Below are 6,853 nucleotides of genomic sequence, written 5' to 3' on the forward strand. Positions count from 1 at the left end.
TAGTGTGATGTTATGTACAAAGTGTAGCCAAAGTATGTTTAAAAATTTTAATGATAAGGAGAAGTGATAGTTTATATAATTATATTAAAATCAGGGTCCTTTTGTGCTAAGTGGGTGACTATAGGGGGTAGAATTCAAATGTATGAGGGTTATTTTGCAAAATTTCAAAACTTGTGTTTAAATCGCAAAAGTAGGTGAAACTACCTTTTGGATGTATGTGTAGTGTAGTTTTCTCTATAGGATTTACATAAAGTTTGAAAATTTAGCTAAGTTTCATATTAATTTCAAAACTGTTGCTTTTCTATGGATGAACCTTAAAGCAAAGTTGTGCATTTTGAAAAACTACACACTTTTGCTTTTGGGCCCATCTCCATTTGAGCACTGGTTGGAAAGTTACCTATACATCATAGTGAGGCCCCTGTGTTTTCTGCTTTTTGCAACCGGGTCCCCCATCATCTTCCCCGAGCCTCCGATCTCCTCTGCTCCTCTGCGCGCGCGCGTGGCTCCAGCCGTCGGCCGCCCCCGAGCACCTGCAGCTCTGCGTCTCGCTCCACGCGTCGCCCGGTCCCTCCTCCCACCGCCCGCGTTGCCCTCGCTGGCCGTCCCTCACTCTTCCACGTCGGGCAGACGCTCCCGAGCGGCCGCCACGCCGCCCCGTCGGGCACGCCGGCACCGCCCGCCGCTCTGTGCCTGGCTGCATGATCTCTCTCTCCCTTTCCATCTCTTCTGCCAACCGTTGCGCTGCTACAAAACCTGATCGAGCCCCCTCTCCCCGGCTGCTTTGCCTTTTTTTCTTCTCGCGACACCAGAATCCGCCCGCATTCCTCGCCGGCATCCACCGCAATCCCTCCACCCCGACCAAATCCCTTTGGCCTATTACGTCCTCACCTCCTCCCCTAACCCCCCAACTTGATCCGGCCCAACTCCAGGCACCCCCTCGCCGGAATCACCCCCACCCCGAGCCGCCCCTCACCGGAGCCGTCCGAGCTTGACCTCGCCGTCGACAGCACCCCTCCGCCACCTCCTCGGCCGATCCAAGTACGGAAATCGCATCCCCATCGCCCCCTGGTGCTCGTGCGCGCGTTAGCTCCTCCTGTTCGCCAGCCCTTCGCCGGGAACGGCGACGTGCCGCCACGGCCGCCGCACCTCCCCGTCGTTGGTCCCGTTCCACTGTCGCCCGTCGTGCACGTTCACCTCCACAGTGTTCCCTAGGTCCCGTAGGCCCTGCCCGACCGGCTCCTCGCCGCCGGCGAGAACGCGCCGGGACCGAGCGGCCGGCTGTTGTCGAGGCCGGGCAGGGGTACATCTGTGAGAAGAAAGCTTTTTCCAGGGACCCAAGTGCAAAATACCGAGGACCCCCCCCCCCTCTAGTAGTTCTGTTATTTCATGTGGTTATGTTGCTGCCTTGCAAAATTCGTAGAAAACCACGGAAAAATCCAAAAATTGCAAAACTAATTTTATTAGAAACTAGATTTCAAACCCTACAACTTTTATTAATGAAGTTTAGTTTGAAAAAAAAATACTTTTGCATCTATTTTAAAGCTAAGGTTAAAAGGTATTTTGTACATAACTTCTACATTTTAGCTTTACTTCTTATAATTTTTAGCATGTAACTTCTATAAGCTATGTGTAACCTTATGTAAAAGTTTCAAACTTAACTTTGTTTAGTAGCTCAACTTCTTTTGGATTTAGGTAATTCAAATTTGAAATGTTTTAAAGTTAACTAAGCATGTTCTTTAAAACTAATTGGTTAAGATCTTTTTGTCATACTCTAATGTGTTAATGATTAGTATATAATTAAAATTCCAAGACTTTATGATTCTATTTACTTAAGTTTTGAATTTAAACTTGAAATTTAAATTCAAATTCAAATGTTCTAGTTCCTGTTTGCAATAAATTCAGTGCTATAATCATGACTCCATTATAAATGGTAATTCAAACCTAAACCCCTTTTATTTCATGGATTCATGTGTGTTGACTTTGTTGGATTGCAACTTTGTTGTGACCTAAGATCTTACATTCAAATATCATCTTACTTCAAGTGTTGCATATCATATAGAATCAACGACGCTCGACGACGGAGATTACGAGTTGGTCTTAGGGCAAGACCAAGAGTTTTCTGAGGACCCAATACAAGTCGTCGAGGAACTAACTGAAGCCCCGAACCAAAGTTCGGAAGTCTCTGACACTTCTGCCCCCAACCCCACTCAAGAAGGCAAGCCCTGATGCATACCCCCGTATTTCATCTTACTACCATTTCACTTATATGTTATATATCTTGCATTACGTCTAGGAGTTTAAATGAAACCCTAGTTGCATAAGATCTTAGGAATCCTATGTATTGTACCCGAGTCCTTATCGCATAGATGCTCTGCTAATTAGGGCCGGTAAAAGTCGAGTGATTTCCTGTCACTCGCGCGATATAGGAGTTGCTTGTTTACAATTCGGCAACCACTATAAGGATGATGGACAGGGTCATGTACTGTATCATGACCTGAAGATTTACCCTGTCTATTTTGATAAAAATGTTAAGGTTGAAGTGTGTGGTAGTGGTGGCTAAGCATTTGAAAGTACTAGCCACATGCCGCGAAATATGGTAAAGCAGTAAGCCTAGTAACCAATCGGCCCGGCAAGTGGGCATACCTCCCACCACTCGTAATTTGGTTTTTCTCACGCACCGACGTGTGGGAGTACGTTCTGCAAGGCAGACAGGAATACGGGTTCATGTAGTCACGCTACAGACGTATGTCCTGCACAATTGGTGTGCGTACGGTCCTGCAAGTTGCTTGTGGTGGCCTGCTCCACGACCCGGAATGAAAGGCAAACCGTTGCTTCGGAACAATCATTGGATGTTCCAAGCGTGTGAGTTAGGTTTACCTTGCAAGGTTGAATTCGATTCAGAATCGTCCGCTTCTCACGAAGATTGAGACTGCTTATTCCTTCTGCCACATAGAGTAAAAAGTGTAATTGTTGATGGAATAATCTTGATGGATGATAATCTCTATCTTACCTGTTTAGTATAGGTGCTTATCTAGAATGACTAATCAAGCTAGAATCTGAAAGCTAAAACTTGAAAGTAGGTTATACTCTTTGTTGCTTTTCAGCTGAAAATAAATCCAGAACCTTTACAATGCCTTCATGAGTCTAGTTACGGGCTAAAATATACCCAAACCCGGGTAAGCCTTGCTAAGTATCAGAATGCTCAGCCTTGCTAGTATCTGTTGCAAGTTTAACTTTCGAGAGTCCCATGGACAACCCTGCATGGCCAACGTCAGTTCCTTTTGGCTGGTCCGTGGAGTGGGATCCGTCCCCGGCTGGCAGTGACCCTCCTAGGTGACACTAGGCTTTAGGGCTGAGCGTGGTGTCCACCTTCGCGATGTGTGTAGTCGCGTGTTCTTTTCTCTCCGCTGTGAGTTTGGGCAAGCTGTTCGGCTTGTCCGTTTAAACACAGTTTGTATAAAGTTCTATCTAAGTTTGAACCTGGTTTGTAATAATGTTTGAATATCTGTAAATTAAAAGTTGATGAGCTGGTCTGTGATTGTAAACTTGCCTTTGTGCGAGGTAGACTTGCTTCGATCCTGTTGAACCGTGGTTATATCGGGCGGAGACCCGACAGACCAATGGATTGTTCCGTTTGAAGTGCGTGGAGTTAATGTCAGCTGTATAGAGATCATTAGCGCACTTGATCCGGAATAATTTAGACAGTTCTGCCACAGCTGGTATCAGAGCTGTAGGTTTACTTTACATCTGGAAAAGCTTTTATAAAGTGTTTTCAGGATAAAATTTGCTGACAAATGAGTTTACAAAGCACATTGGATCCGTTAAGGTTGATGCCTAGAACGTAAAGCCCTAGGGACTTATATGGGAAATATCAGGTGGCTATTAGTATTTATATATGTATAGATAGTTCTAACTTGCAGCACTACTTTCTGTTAAAATTTAAATTTATGTACAACCCAATCTTACATTTTGTAACGACACCTACGATCGTGAGGTAAGAAGGTAAGGATTCTCAGCTAACTGGGGAGTTAGCCTTCCCGTCGGTGATGTGAACCGAACGCTGTTTCTCAAGCAGTGGTCTACTTGAGATGCTGCCAATATATCAACTTAGGTTGATCATATTGGGAGTATATGGTTCGGCGCAGGGTATGGCGATCGCTGTTCATACCCCCGCATTTTGCGGTACCCCCATGAATACGTTATTTTGATAACGTATGTTAACGTTGTCTGTAAGGCGGTAATTGTACAGATGCTGTTTCTATAGTGAACAGTACTGTTTGGGGACGCTTTCAGGCCGTGCTGCCATGAAAGGTTCATGATATACATGTATGTGTTCTTCTGCAGCTACACTAACCCCAATTAAGAGGTTAGGACGGGTAGGATTTATCGCTTAGTTATTAGGGAGTGCCGTATGTGTTTTGCCACCGAAAATTAACCACGTAAGTCCGAGGATACTCGGCAAATGTTTTGGTTGAGAGGATGAGTAGTACGTGCATGCATAATCTGTTGTCAAACAAAAGAATGTAATGTATATGTAATGTTGCTAAGGATGAAAGGTATGTTGTTTGTCTCTGGAATGGGTTGATAGGGTTCTTATGGTAGTTTTTGAGTTGGGTATCTTAAAGTACCTTAGTGTCACACCCGATTTATAAGAACATAAATCGAGCAATCATATATGCACCAGGATCAAGTCACGCATATATACAACAGAATCATCAAGATATCACAACACGTACCTCGGAATAAAAGCATATAAATTATAAATGAATATCTTTATTACAACTGAATCAAGAATCAGTTCAAGGAATGCGGAAGCATAAAATAAATACATGAAGAACAGGGTGCCACAGGGACGTCAACTGGGAGATAACGCCTAGAAATCTTCGATTCCACTGATGTGTTCCCCACGTCGCCTGGTACTGAGCAGCAGTCGAAGATATCCCAGAGAGAACAGAAGAGTAGAGAAGGCAAGTGTGAGTACACAACTGGTACTCAACAAGTATAACACGAATTATGAGGCTCTAAGGCTAGCTGACTCAAGTGCATTAGCTTTTAATCTTGGTAAATTTTATTAAACCTATTTACTACAAGTGGATGAATTACCATAACCCAAGTTACATAATAATTAATCAAAAATTAATCATGAGACTACTGAGAACCAAGCCAAACCACCAAGGATAAACCCCACTAATCAGACGGAGGATCTGGGCCGCTCATGACCGTGAGCACGGCTAGTATACCAGTTTTACACTCTCGAGAGGTTGCACAACTTTACCCACAAGTCGTGAGCTACGCTAGTTGTTCATCACACTTCCTTAGGTGAGATGACTAGCAAGCGCACTACGAGACCGTTATAAAGGATCACGTTAGTAAGGTGTAACCGCTAAGGATTCTAGATCAGCAACTATGGAGCAAGCCTCGAGGGGGTACAAGCACACAGCACAGACCAAGCCTCGTAGCGCGAGGGCCATAGAAGCTTACCACCCCTCTTGCCCCGCAGGTAAGTTACTCTCAAACCAAAATGACATAATTAGTAAGTCAAGACCGTCCCATTCCAGTCTTGTGGTTGCGCGGTTGTCCTAGGTTGTCGCTCTATGAACCGGTCCTTATGGAGAGTGTCCAACCAAGCACTAAGCACCGTGCTGGCCCCCTAAACCATGTTTCTAACAAAAACATATTTTATGGAGACGTGAGCCACTCAAGCACACAGCACAGAGGGCCACTCTCAGAATTAAGTTGCATATAACCATTAATAAAATTAATTAAAAAGGACCGAGGTGTGTGAGAGCGCAGCACCTAGCATAACTAACCAAAATGCAACCCAAGGTATATATAAAGGATCAGGTGGCTAGGAAGTCCTTATAGGCAAACAGAATTAAAATGCAGTATGAAATTGTATTTAAAAGTGATAGGATGCTCATGTTATACTTGCCTTCCTCAAAGTTCTCCTACTGCTGCTCAAAGGCTTCCGAAGATGGTGGCTCCTGGTACTCCTCCGATGGCTCAACGTCTACTCACGATCGCAATGCAAAAACATGGTCCACACAGGCACATACATGCAAACAAGGGCAAAAGATAAGAAACAGTACAAGAATACAACAAAACAGCACACAAAACTATGATAGAACTATTCTACGCGTTACAACGATCGCGTGAGCGCGAAAACCACCTAAATCGGAGCTAAGATGCGAAATCTAGGGCTAAAACAAGGTCCAGGGACCTTTCTGCGAGAAGTCAGAACTTCCAGGGAGGTCCTGGGCAAAAACTAGGGACTTAAACATAATTAAAGGGCTAGACGCAGGGTCTAACATGCAAAACTACTGGGGCTGGACTACGGGTTCGATTCCTAAAGAACTCAGGGGCCTAAACAATAAAAATAGGACCAAACTGTAATTGTTTCTGAACGGCACAGGAGTGCGGGTTGATTCCAGGAAAACCCGGGGCTCTTTAGCAAAAGACCAGGCTGCACCGGTATGATCTAATCTCGTCTGGTGGTTACAGATCGGGCGGCTAGGGTTCAAAGGGGCTACGGCCAGCGGCGGGAGTCGCCGGAGATGGGTTTCCCGCGGCGGCGCTCGGCGGAAACACGCCGGACTTAGCCTATCTTGGCTGTCCGGGCTCGGTTTTGGACGAACACATCTGGGCACGGCGAACACATCTGGGCACTTGAGTCGACCGATTAGGGTTCGGGTCGGGGCTCCCCACGGCGGAGGGCGGCACGGGTCGCCGGCGTGCGGTGGTTGGGTCGCTGTGGGGGACTAAAGGCCACAGCGCCTAGCGCAAAAGGGTCTGGGGGATGATGTGTTGCTCACCGAGGCTCGGGTCCGAGCAGGGCGGCCGTGCAGGGCATCGG

Source organism: Panicum hallii, chromosome 6 (genome assembly GCF_002211085.1).
Source record: "Panicum hallii strain FIL2 chromosome 6, PHallii_v3.1, whole genome shotgun sequence".
NCBI classification, from domain to species: Eukaryota; Viridiplantae; Streptophyta; class Magnoliopsida; order Poales; family Poaceae; genus Panicum; species Panicum hallii.